This window comes from Lissotriton vulgaris, chromosome 3_1 (genome assembly GCF_964263255.1).
Source record: "Lissotriton vulgaris chromosome 3_1, aLisVul1.2, whole genome shotgun sequence".
Classification (NCBI taxonomy): Eukaryota; Metazoa; Chordata; class Amphibia; order Caudata; family Salamandridae; genus Lissotriton; species Lissotriton vulgaris.
Genome location: NC_141689.1, coordinates 1,864,145,141 through 1,864,159,732, shown reverse-complemented (window position 1 = coordinate 1,864,159,732; position 14,592 = coordinate 1,864,145,141). Strand labels below are relative to the sequence as shown.

General features: G+C 40.3%; 1 protein-coding gene across 1 annotated transcript in view; it reads right to left on the bottom strand.

Annotated features, from left to right (window-relative positions):
- LOC147728555 (uncharacterized) overlaps positions 1–14,592 on the bottom strand; it is a 703,293-nt gene that overhangs the window by 41,130 nt on the left and 647,571 nt on the right. The gene's annotated exons all lie outside the window — the stretch shown is intronic.

Below are 14,592 nucleotides of genomic sequence, written 5' to 3'. Positions count from 1 at the left end.
ATACAAGGACATGGGTGCAATAGCTTTCTTTGTGTGGTGGGATTTATTTCTGAATGTCATATGTTTTTCTTTTTCACACATCGGGAAATTAACTGTTTTGCTCAGAATCACAGGGGTGCTGTACAGAGACCAAACAAGCATTGGAGAAGCCAATAGGTCTTGCCTTTGAGACTATTGGGTAAGCTATAGCCTTTTGTTAATGTTATACAGCATTGACATTGCCGAATTTGGCAATGACTTGTAGCCATGCAGTATAGCAGAGTGGCTGCTCTGCAGAATGGCTAAAAATAACAGTAAACATTGTCTATGAAGCATTCAATGCTAATGCACTTTTTAAAAAACACATTAGTCCTGGATGTGTCAAAGAGCTTTTTTATATTACCTTTTGCCACCCACACTTGAAACCATATGCACTGCTGTACAGCAGGTCTACAAAACATTGCCAAAGACTCATATAGCACATAAAAGTCTCTAAACGACTAGCTTGTGTTGGAAATATGTTCATAAGAATATTGTTGACCACCCACGTTAAAAAAATATATTTGATATGGTTGTGTGTATTTATGAGATGTTGATACTTAGTCAGTTCAATGAGGACTTTTAAAATACCTTAATTCCACATGACAGAAAACAGTATCTATTTTCCTACCCAGTCGACCTTTTAGTTGAATGCAGTAAAAAAAACTCCCTATTCATACAGATCAAGATGTTTCTCCCCCACATCCAAAAGGCAGGGCAACCTAATGAAGCTTCAGGGTCTAAGCCTGAGGCGGTCTAATGTTGTGCCAAGTTCTGGACTTGGGCAAAGAAAGGTTGTGACAAGGCAGAGCAGGAAAGAAAAAATTATATTACTAAGCACAGAAGGTGTGGTGGAAAAGGAGATGAAGGCAGGTGTCGTGACTTAGACAAGTAGAAGGCAAACGATGAGAAAGGTGCGAGAGAATTGGGAATAAGGATGAGAACTGATCTGAAAAAATAACTGAAATTAAGATTGAAACGTCTGAGGGACAAAGAGGTGAAGTAGTACCAATTCACTGGTATAAGTAATTTATTTTGATTTCCTTTGCATTCTGGTACTTGGATCCTTGCATTTAAAGTACAAATGATGGATTGCAAAGAAATCAGGATTGGAGAAGCTATTCACTCCTAATGCATGGCAGGCTGAAATCTCCAATGGAACACAGCTATTGCCTGCAGAAGAGTCTGTGTTTCCTGTGATAAGGAGTTTCATGAAGGAGCAAGATACAACTTTCCCATACATAGTCTTCGGGTTATTGAATATTAGAATATATGTTGATTCATTTGTTCATCTCAATGTGTTAACTTCTCTTCCCTTTTCTTCTTTTCTTTGTTCAACAAATGTGCTCTTTAGCCACAAATTCATGTAAATGTGAATATATATATATATATATATATATATATATATATATATATATATATATATATATATATATATATATATATATATATACATATATATATATTCACTGAAAAAACCATAGGTTTTACACACGTTATAGTTATGAAGTAGCATTTGAAAAACCTATGAAATTCACTGAAAAAACCATAGGTTTGACACCAGTTATAGTTAGCTGGAAATTTTACTGACATAAAACCAATGAAATTCCACGTTATAGTTAGTTGGACTCACTATAACTTGCGCGTGTAATGCACTGCTGATGACATTACATATTACATCACTCATGACATGGTCAGTGACATCACTGATGACACCATCCAGTGAATGTGTGTCTTTCTAAAAAATAAATATGTTTTATATATGTATATGTAAAGGTCGAGGGAAGAATAATGTTTAAATTATTGTCTTATTGAATGTTTTTTTCAAAAAGAAATGATTGGATAACTGGCTTATTAAGTGTATCTTAGTGAATACATATATTACCGAGTAATGTTTAAATATTTAAATATATGTATCAGTGTTTCACTTTGTGAATAAGTGGCTGCATGGGTTGATGAGTACCTACATGTGTGTGTATATGGGTTATTAGATGTTTTTTTAGTATCAGTATGAGTGTTTCTATGGTTTTATGGGGGTATTACTAATCACATAGATGCATGAATGACTAACTCTCTCTTTGTATGTGTTTAGAAGACACCATATGTGCAGGACTGTATGGGTGGTTGAGTGTGTTTAGTTTTATATGCAAATAAATGTATGTTCAATAGTTTATTTGCATGTGTGAGTATGTGTGTGAGTAACTTTTGGATGATTGTCGGTGTGTTACAGGATGTATAGGTGTATCACTAAATATGATGAGTGAGTATATGTATGAGTGACTATATAGAACTGTTGGTAAATGAGAGAATGTGTATATAGATGGTGGAATTATTGAATTGGTTGTTGTAACTGGTATGGGTATCTCCATTTTTTTGAAAATGTTAATTTCTATTTTCCAATATGTGTTTTAAGGGTTACATTACACTTAAAGGAGGTCTGTCATCAGTGATGTCATAAGTGATGTCACTGACCATGTCATGAGTGATGTAATATGTAATGTCATCAGCAGTGCATTACACGCGCAAGTTATAGTGAGTCCAACTAACTATAACGTGGAATTTCATTGGTTTTATGTCAGTAAAATTTCCAGCTAACTATAACTGGTGTCAAACCTATGGTTTTTTCAGTGAATTTCATAGGTTTTTCAAATGCTACTTCCTAACTATAACGTGTGTAAAACCTATGGTTTTTTCAGTGAATTTCATAGTTTTTTTGAATGCTAGTTCCTAAGTATGTAATCACGTTCGTAACTACATAGTGTCACCGCCTACACGTCCTGAGAAGCGCATGTAAAGTCACGTGACTTGAAAACAAAACTTCCAATTGGTTATTAGTAGTTTCTGTTCTGGAATATACACGAAGCACTCCACCCACTTTCCTCACAATCTTTTCTACTCTCAAGAGACAACAACGTCGAGCATCTTCCGGAAGTCTTTGCTGAAATGGCTTCCCTACCAGATTCATCTTCCGAATCTGAAGGAAATGAGCGACCACCGTTTAGAAGAAAAAAGGAATCTTTCATTTGGCAATTTTTCACTTATCCTGAGGATCAAAAGAAAGTGAATGCGCCAAAAGTAACCTGCACGATATGCAATTCGGAGCTCTCAAGGGGAAATCCAAATAAAAAATATTCCTTTTCTGCACACACCATGCAGCGGCATGTTAAACAAAGGCATCCTGAGCATTATGCAAAAGCATCGACAAGAGCCCTGGCCACGCTATTACCATCAGAGGTGGCCAGCACATCTTCTGGTGGACGACCTGTATCTCCATCGAGTGCTGAGATCGACTTGAGACCATATCTTGCGAAGGTGCATATGAAATGCAACGAGTGTGGAGAAATTCTTTTGTATGGAGAGCAGAGCCTCGTTCTTATTAAACTCAAAATTGACAGTCACAAATGCCCCAAGAAAAGATAAATTTCTTCACTTCATTTTCAAACTATTACATACTGAAAAATGTAGTAGCAACTTTAAGAAATTGAAAGCATTATAACACTTCTTTCCCCCCCCCCAAAAAAAAAAAAAGTTCTTTTCAGAACTAACTCTTTCCACCAAAACATGCTCGAAGAGCATATTATAAGATGTTTTTTCGCCGCTTTATTTTAGTGCGAGACCGGGTGCGCGCACCCTTCTATCGCGTACAGGACCTGACACTCCCATGTGAAGTCATGTGACTTCTAAACAACACTTCTAATTGGTTCTTGGTAGTTTCTATTCTGCAATTTACACGCAGCACTCCACCCACTACCATCACTTTCTTTTCTACTCTCAAGAGACAACAACGTCGAACATCTTCCCGAAGACTTCGATACAATGGCTACCGTTCCGCATTCATCTTCCGAATCTGATGAAAATGAGCGACCACTTTTCACAAGAAAAACGGAGGCCACGCTATTACCATCACAAGTAACCAGCACATCTTCCGGTGGACGACCTGTATCTCCATCGAGTGCTGAGATGGACTTGAGACCATATCTGGCGAACGTGCACATGAAATGCACGAACTGTGGAGAACTTCTTGTATACGGAGAGCAAAGCTTTACTCTAATTAAACAAATAATTGAGAGTCATAAATGCTCCAAGAAAACTTAAATTTCTTCACTTTATTTGCATAGTATGACATACTGAAAAATGTCGTCGCAACTTTAAGAAATAAAAAGCATCATAACACTTGTTTCCAAAAAAAAAAAAAAAAAAAAAAAGTTCTTTTCAGAACTAACTCTTTGTACCAAAACAAGCTTGAAGAGCATATTACCTGATATTTTCTCGCCGCTTTCTTATAGTGCGCGACTGGGTGCGCGCACCCGCCTATCGCGTACAGGCGTCGAGACACGCATGTGCAGTCATGTGACTTTAAAACAACACTTCCAATTGGTTCTTACTAGTTTCTATTCTGCAATTTACACGGAACACTCCACCCACTTCCCTAGAAAACCAGTTTATCGTAAATCTTTTAAAGCCTCCTCTTATGAAATATTTGACATCAATCACATAGCAGAGTACTAAATAGCACTATATACACTCCGTCCCTTAATTATAAGAGACTTATTGCTATGTAAAATCAACTTTTGCTCTCCAAGATAATATAAAATGCTGAGCCTATTACATAATTTTATTACACATATATGTTACTAGTCTCCTTCGAGTACTAACACCGTAGAAAATACCACCAATAGCGGTGATATTTTTTACACCGAGAACGGGCGATTTCTATCGCTTACAGCCCTTACAATTATAAAGTTTTATTTCCTAAGTCTCTGATCGCCAACTGTGCAACGTAAATCCCCTGTGTGTCGCAATAAGGTCCATAAACAAAAACTACAGAACCAGCATTATAAACATACACAAAACAACAAAACGACAAGAGCCACCATGCTAATATATATCCTTAATATAATAAACCTCTGAGAATAAATACATATTTCCGTGGCAGCCCATAACACAAATGTGGCGTCCTCTGACTCTGCTCCATTACCAAACACCGTAACTCCCCGCCCCCCTCACTTTTCACTAAACTCCGCACTCCACCCCAGCCAAACCCCCTATTACAAACCCCCAACATACCCTCCCTGCCCAAACCCACCATGAACCTCAAACCGCCCCTAGAAAACTTATAAGACACAGGATTACTAAAACTCAAAGAATACGCAACAGGCACATAATGTAAATAGTACATAAAGACACATATTTTTTCCAAAATACTATTTAAAAACATGTTCTATTTTTAATAAATCTATCATGCATCTGACCCTCTAGAACTGCTTTCAAAACGTGAACTATAAACCTCTACTTTTCATTTTCAAACCATACACTTTCTTCTGACCCTCTAGAACTGCTTTCAAAACATGAACTATAAACCTCTACTTTTCATTTTCAAACCATACACTTTCAATTACATTATTTTTTTTCCACAATTCATGTAATATTACAAACCTTTTCTAAAATACACCAGTCCGTATCATTTATAAGGATTTATTTTCAGTCTTCATCAGTGACACTTTCTTCACATACAATAGAAATCACTATAACTTTTTAAACGACAATGCTAACGCGGTAAAAATAACCCTTCATTTACTTTCCTTTAAGAATGCACACTATGTACCCCACGCATGCGTTTCTTAATCTTTATATTTGGCAGCGAATGCCGACCTTGAATCGGAAGACATGAACAACAGCGCCATTGTCACATTTAAAACTGAACGTTGCATCTGCTCACACACATATCTTTCACTAAGCTAACATTCACAGAAAACAGCATTGATGTAAAAAAAAATTGACCTTGGTTTACAACTCCCTCAAATCACTCCCTTATTTTTTAAAGCATCCTCCAGTTCAAAAAAAGCTACTTTTTTAATAACCACTAAGCAATATATAAGTGACTAGACTCCTAGAAAATGTATCAAGACATTCTGCTCCTCTCCACTGCATACCCGGCGACCTACTTCTGTGGAGTTGCTATACAACCAGCGGTGCTGCGCCGTTTCCTGTACCATCTTGGGAAATTCAAAATGGATGTCCCTCCTGCCTTCGCAAACGAGCCGGGCCACTTAGAACTATTTCGCCAGAGGATGCTTGACTACTACGGCATCTTACCACTCTCGACTTTGAATACTTCATATCGATTATCATTTCGATATTCGCATTTCACCTGTGTGCAGCCTGTATTTCATTGCCTGAGCTGTGATTTCACGTGGGCCCTGGATTTATGTCTCTGCAATTTGGTACCTCCTGAACCGAATTACAATCACCTCATGAATCCGTTACTTGATCATGAACAGCTTTGTTACAACGGAGGGTTTATGGCCTTTGCAGCGATACAAGGAGTTCTGGGTCATTGGAATATATTCGCAGCGGCGCAAGATTTCCTAACAGAGAGCTACATCGAAAATCCACCGAGCTGCCCAATGATGGTAAAAGACACTCCAATAATGACAGATCATGAATGCTCCTTTCATCTTCTCAATTGGATGGCTGACATGTTTTCAGATGATAACAATGACTTCATGTTAGAGGCACTTGCTACATACTTTGCCTACATAATGGACACTTAACTCTTTCCTAACAGCGAGCTACATCGAAAACCCACCGAGCTACCTATGATGGTAAAAGACGCTCCGATTATAACAGATCATCAGTACTGCTTTACTCTTTTCCATTGGATAGCTAACATACTTTCCGGAGGGTTTATGGCCTTTGCAGCGATACAAGGAGTTCTGGGTCATTGGAATATATTCGCAGCGGCGCAAGATTTCCTAACAGAGAGCTACATCGAAAACCCACTGAGCTGCCCTATCATGGTAAAAGACGCTCCAATAATGACAGATCATGAATGCTCCTTTCATCTTCTCAATTGGATGGCTGACATGTTTTCAAATAATAAAACTGATTTCCTGTTATAAGCAGAAGCTACCTATTTTCCCTAAACAATGCTTCAATAACTCTCAAACAAGCCATTGACGTCCACATTTCCTTTTGGTTTTCTATATTCTTCACGTTCTTTTCCATATTTTCTTTTGAAGAACAGACCTATTTGCTTTACTAACAGTGGACATTATAATTTCGTGTTGTTTGACAGCTGGTTCATAAAGTAATGATGTATAACCACTTGCATTTTCATATATCGTTCCCAAACTGAAAGGCCAGAGACCTTCTTCCATTTATTAAAATATAATATACTTCCTTATAAGAGTGTACAATGTTTTTTTCCAACTATATTCCTTTTTCTTCAACTATAGCGTTTGTATTCCATGTACTACTGACAATACCAATTACTGTGTTTTTTGCAATTTATGTACTCATATTACATAATGATTTGCCTTTAAAACAGTACATTTCTAAATAAACTTTTCAAATATTCACGGTTTCTCTTTTAATCCATAATCTCAACTGAAATGATTTCATATTGAAAAACTATTCATGGGTTCCACATAACCTTAACTGTAGTCACTGAGGATCTTATTTATGAAGACCTTCCGCCGCCGGTGCCTCATTTCTTAAAATGGGAAAAAGTAACGCACCGGTGGCGCAAGGCCTTCATAAATAAAGTCCTGAATGTTTTCTTTTCTCGACCTCACTTACTGATACTAGAACCTGCAAACCAATTACGGCCCGTGAACTCTTTCTTAGTAGGTCGCGCACCGTAAAGACAGTTATACCACTGTTAACATTTTTTTTTTACTGTTACTAAGCACCGACACAGTTCCGCTTCACTCAGAGTTAATCACTGCTCCCACGCTTCTACAGGCCAGACGCTATGTCGTATTTCTCTCCTTATCACCCTTTCATCTCCACAATAACAAACAGTTGTCCGCCAGCCACCAGAGAACAGACTCAGATGCAGAGGCACCAAAGAGTGAACCCATCACCAACTGCCATCTCCGGCTGTTTCCATGGTTACACCTCATTCTGCACCTTCCTGAAGGCACAGGTCAAAAGTTCATGTCTCAACGTTCTACAACAAACTAAGAACACTATTTTCCCTCCAGAAACACCTGCCAATCCAGAACTCTGTTACATGTCTTGTTTTTTCACACCCAATAGTACTTTTCGTTTAACATAAACATTGACCTGTTCACTCTCCACTTGTTACAATCAACCAATCATTTTTATTTTTTTAACCACACCCAGCCTCTTCCTTTTTCTTTATTTAAAATTTCAACTTCTAACTACCATTCCACTTCCAGAACCGATCGGAGGACGACTACAAATCCCTTGAAAATGAAGGTCTGGCTAATAGGACACAGTTATATTCACTGGAGTGAAAAATATGCAGTAAGCAGACGAATTTCCAACCTCAGCTTACCAAATGTACACATAACATGGATTTCCAAAAGAGGATTGAAATGTCACCAATTGATTCCATTGGTGAAAACTTTTATGCATCTCCCAGAACCAGACCTTATAATTGTGCACTGTGGTTGGAACGATCTAGGCACAATCACTGGGGTAGGTCTGGAAATGCTTCTAAAAGACACCTTTCGACAATTGATGACACTTTTTCCTCGATCTGCCTTGGTATATTCCAATATATGCCAAAGACAGAAATGGAATTGGTCAAATCACCATTGTGCACAATTTGAGAAAGCAAGGAGACATGTAAATAAATCTGTTTCTGCGTTCCTCAGAGATTATAGCATGGGTTCTATTTACCACAACAACTTGCGCTACCACATGCAAGACGTCTATAGGAGAGACGGTGTTCATTTCACGAATGAGGGAAACAGAATCTTCCTCTGCAACATCAGGCTCTGCATCGGTACTTACTTATAAATGCAGAAAACACTCAATTAACACAAGGGCTCTTTTCAGAGCCACCTTATATCAAAGCACTCAAACGTCTGATTTACCTCCTTTTCCACACTCTTGTAAATAGGTGTGCGCGACCGAGTGCGCGCACCCCGTATTTTTTTTTCGAGGAAAAATTATATCTTTTTGCGTTTAAGGGCCTTACTGCACACCCCGAGAAAACCAACGCAGGAAGACAATCTCTACCTTCTCCCCTTTCCATGTTTCAACGCTTTGAAATGAACAATATATTTACTCGCAGTGACAAAATGGCGGACAAAACTTCCTGATTTCCTTCGAATCGAACGTTAACAGACGTCACGCAGCAAAATTCCGCTCGCGCGCGCAGCCGCTTGGATGCGCGCACGTGTGTGCGCCTATAGATATATAATTGACTTTAACTTTAATTTCCTCAGCAACTACTGAACGGATTTACACCATTCCAAAAAAAGCGTAATCTGCGAGCCAGACTGTACAGTTTTGCCAAATTTCTTATAAATCCATTCACCCGTTCGACCTGTAGCCGAGTCTAAAGGTCCTATGGAAAATAACATGGAGAAAACACGTTTTGGGACCCCCCTTTTATCTCAGCCCCCACTTGACCAATCCCCCCCAAACTTTTAGGGAAGGAGCGCAGCGGACCGAGCCATCTTCTTTGAGAAATTCGCTAAGATTCTTCAACCAGGGCCAAAGTTATTCCAAATAGAATGTTGAGGATTTCCTATGGAAACTAGGTCCTAACTATAACTACCTACTGGCGACCGCCAGTAGGTAATATATATATATATATAACAATATATACATATATATTTAGTAATTTGGAGTTCCTGACATACGTTAATAGGCAAAGTTCTGTTGAATGTATTTATATCTATTATTATCAAATTCAAAGAAAAGTGATTTTATTAAATGTTTCCTCTGGGAGCATTTTTTTTGTATACATGTCCTGTGCGAAGCAATCATACAGTTCATGTCTTATTGGCATAGGCTAAAGAACGAAAACTTTAAAAACATCTTATGTTCATTACAGTTAACACTTTTTCTTACATTGCTCCAAAGTCACAAATTAGTAGCCTAAAAATCACCAGTGACGTTTTTCATCCCAATAAATGTGAAAGGGCATCTAACATCAGCATATTGTTTTGCGAACACTGAACTGAGATTCACAAAGCCTGTAGTCAAGTAGACTATAATTGCGTACGGCTCACATGCATTATCACCAGCGGAAGAGAAATTCTCAGTTATTGATAAAGAAACCGACGACCGTGTGTGGGTCTTGGAACACTTCAGATCCTTTATTTGGGGCAAATCGTGCAAAGTTCGAAGTGAGAACAAATCCATTGTAAAACTGTTAACTACGGAAAGGACTTTCAACGCATCTGCTAGGATAGCAAAAATGTCAATCCGCTTAAGATGGTGTAGTACAAGGGAAAAGCAAAGTTTTAGCGGATTTCCTATCTCGTATGCCAACAGATATAGAGGAGTGTGATAAAAATGAATGGGATGAGTTGCAAGTTGCACTCATTCATGATCAAGGTGCCACCAGAGTAAAGGAAGAAGAATGGAGAAAGGAATATTCCAAGGATAGTAAATTGCAACAGCTCATTGAATGGGTGGAGCAAGGTTGGCCAAAGTAATCTATTCTGGGAAAATAATTAAGACACTTTAGGGAAATCAGGAGTCTTTATCAGACAATTCTCTAATACAATTTAGACATTTCTCGTCTGTTTCTAGCCCCTCTGCGGGGCCAGGTGTTCCTCTTCTAGAAGGTACTTCAAACCTTGACTCCAATGATTGACTGTATATAGTACCACAGAGAGCTATACAATCTGGCATAAACTGTTGTAACATCATATACCAGCCAAGAGAGGAGATAGTCAATTTGAGTACTATGCCGGTAGCTAACAGTTTATTGCAATTGATGGAAGTCCTGGGTTAACTGATTTTGATAAGTCTTTGAGTCTTACTCCCCTTGAGGTTGGTATAATGATGGATAAGGGTGTTAGTGATATATCTAATGGCCTGTTCAACGCTATGCTGATACAGCCCTCAGGGAGGACGTTAATGACCTCCTTGTCTGTGCTGTCATGGAACCGGCTTGGGTTCCAAGACTAGCTCCCCTGAATGGCAGTCCTTCGTCACTGGATATGATGTTTGCCTGTTTCAGGAAACTTGGGCAATGGAACCGATTTATTGTATAGGTTATTTGAACTTTTATGTATCCGCGATCGCAGGTGGAAAAGGCCAACCATTGGGTGGCCTAACAGTCTGGGTCTGCCAAGATATTGGCTTTGTGGTGCAGGTTTTAGAGTTTTATAATAAAGATATACTAGCAGTTAGATTATCATGGGGTGAGGGCAAAAAGCTCGATGTGTATAACATCTATGCAAGGTGCACCAAGGGAAAGAAGTCGGATGTGTTAGTATCCCTAGATTCATTGCTTGACCAGCCTTCCAGAGTCATAGATGTAATATTAGCAGGTGATTTTAACCTGACTTTTGAACCTTTCTCAAATGGGAACTCTTATTTTTATGATGCTGAAGACGAGCTGTGGTTCAGAAAAGGGGGTGGTGATGAACAGAGTGTCTGAATTAAGCAGACCACTCTTACCCAGTCCAAAGATCAGGGCTTGATCAATCACAGTTTTTTAGCTCACTGCACCATCCCAGCTCAGAACTTGGCTATATGCAAATTAGTCTGACCCTGGCCCAGTGCATCATGGGAACAGGGCAGACCAAACTACCAAGCCAATTCTTATACTGGGAAGGAAACAAGCTAACGGGAACCGGTTTCTGGCATTTCAGCCGTCTTCGGCCTGGCTTGCTTGAATCCTGATGGTGCACTGAGCAAGGGACTCACATCTGAGTATACCCTTCCACGCTTATGGTGGACAAAAATGATTCAGAAAAGGGGGTGGTGATGAACAGAGTGTCTGAATTAAGCAGACCACTCTTACCCAGTCCAAAGATCAGGGCTTGATCCATCACCGTTTTTTAGCTCACTACACCATCCCAGCTCAGAACTTGGCTATATGCAAATTAGTCTGACCCTGGCCCAGTGCATCATGGGAACAGGGCAGACCAAACTACCAAGCCAATTCTTATACTGGGAAGGAAACAAGCTACCGGGGACCGGTTTCTGGCATTTCAGCCGTCTTCGGCCCGGCTTGCTTGAATCCTGATGGTGCAATGAGCAAGGGACTCACATCTGAGTATACCCTTCCACGCTTATGGTGGACAAAAATGATTCAGAAAAGGGGGTGGGGATGAACAAAGTGTCTGAACTAAGCAGACCACTCTTACCCAGTCCAAAGATCAGGGCTTGATCCATCACCGTTTTTTAGCTCACTGCACCATCCCAGCTCAGAACTTGGCTATATGCAAATTAGTCTGACCCTGGCCCAGTGCATCTTGGGAACAGGGCAGACCAAACTACCAAGCCAATTCTTATACTGGGAAGGAAACAAGCTACCGGGGACCGGTTTCTGGCATTTCAGCCGTCTTCGGCCCGGCTTGCTTGAATCCTGATGGTGCAATGATCAAGGGACTCACATCTGAGTATACCCTTCCACGCTTATGGTGGACAAAAATGATTCAGAAAAGGGGGTAGTGATGAACAAAGTGTCTGAATTAAGCAGACCACTCTTACCCAGTCCAAAGATCAGGGCTTGATCCATCACCGTTTTTTAGCCCACTGCACCATCCCAGCTCAGAACTTGGCTATATGGAAATTAGTCTGACCCTGGCCCAGTGCATCATGGGAACAGGGCAGACCAAACTACCAAGCCATTTCTTATACTGGGAAGGAAACAAGCTACCGGGGACCGGTTTCTGGCATTTCAGCCGTCTTCGGCCCGGCTTGCTTGAATCCTGATGGTGCAATAAGCAAGGGACTCACATCTGAGTATACCCTTCCACGCTTATGGTGGACAAAAATGATTCAGAAAAGGGGGTGGTGATGAACAGAGTGTCTGAGTTAAGCAGACCACTCTTACCCAGTCCAAAGATCAGGGCTTGATCCATCATGACATGAGTCCCTTTCTCACTGCACCATCAGGATTCAAGCAAGCCGGGCCGACGACGGCTGAAATGCCAGAAACCGGTCCCCGGTAGCTTGTCTCCTTTCTGGTGAAGAATTGGCTTGGTAGTTTAGTCTGCCGTGTTCCCATGATGCACTGGGCCAGGGACAGACTGATTTGCATATAGCCAGGTTCTGAGCTGGGATGGTGCAGTGAGATAAATAACGGTGATGGATCAAGCCCTGATCTTTGGACTAGGTAAGAGTGGTCTGCTTAATTCAGACACTCTGTTCATCACCACCCTCTTTTCTGAATCGTTTTTGGCCACTATAGGTGTGGCAGGGTATACTCAGACATGAGTCCCTTTCTCACTGCACCATCAGGATTCAAGAAAGCCGGGCCGACGACGGCTGAAATGCCAGAAACCAGTCCCCGGTAGCTTGTCTCCTTTCTGGTGAAGAATTGGCTTGGTAGTTTAGTCTGCCCTGTTCCCATGATGCACTGGGCCAGGGACAGACAGATTTGCATATAGACAGGTTCTGAACTGGGATGGTGCAGTGAGATAAATAACGGTGATGGATCAAGCCCTGATCTTTGGACTGGGTAAGAGTGGTCTGCTTAATTCAGACACTCTGTTCATCACCATCCTCTTTTCTGAATCGAAGACGAGCTGTGGAGCATCCCAAAATTAGATTTAACTCCTGTAAAAAAAAAATGGACACAAGCCGTAATTCAGATGAACTCCCTTTGTATGGAGAAAGGTTTGAGGGCCACAAATGGCAGAATTCAGTCAGACAGAGATGGTGCACTCACTTTTAATAATGGCTTGAGTCAAAGCCGTATTGATTATGTTTTAATTAATTGTCAGCTATGGCACACACTAAGGGATATGAGGGTTGTTGACCGTATTGAAAGTGATCATAACCCACTAGTTATGGTCTTCGAAATTAGAGCTGACAAAGTTACATCTCACCATGAAGGGGATGTGATAACCTTTGATTTAATCCCATCAAATAATATGAGGCATCTGAAATGGGCAAACCTGCTAGTAAAACCTGAAGTCCTAGCGATGTTGGCAGTAGATGCAATGAATGCAACTTTATATTTGGAGAAACCTTTGCTTAATAGGGCCTAGTTCGAGGATATTATCGGATTTCATGCAGAGTTCTTTAGACAACTCTGCACCTATTTCTTTAAGACTGTCAAAAACAAGGGTACTAACCTGTTAATAAGGAATGTAAGGAGGCCCGTAACTCCCTGGGGAAAGCTATAAAGTGTGGTGACGTCCTCGGTTCGGTCTGCTAGGCAGAAATACAAGAAAGCCCAGGAAGTGGCAAAGAAATCCTGGGATGAAAAGAGGTGGCAGGAACTTGAAAGCACCTGTGAAAACAAAAATCAGAAACTATTCTGGGATGTAGTAAAATGGAGCAGAGGCAGCAGCCATGCAGAACCAACTAATTATGTAAGCCAAGACCAATGGGTAAAGCACTTTCAATCACAATATGAGTGCAGTAATGATGAGGAGGAGCAATCTGACCCCCCATGTGTCTTTTAGGATGGTTCTGCCTTTAGTAAAACAGATGTTGATATTGCATTGGGTACACTACAGGGAGGCAAAGCGGTATCCCAGCTGATATTTTCCTCTATGATAGAACTACATGGAGCCGTTATATTACTTTTAATGAACGAAATTGCCAAGGGTGCGCCGATTCTTGAGTCCTGGAAAGGTGCTCTGATCATCCCAATATTTAAAAAGGGGGATACGTCAA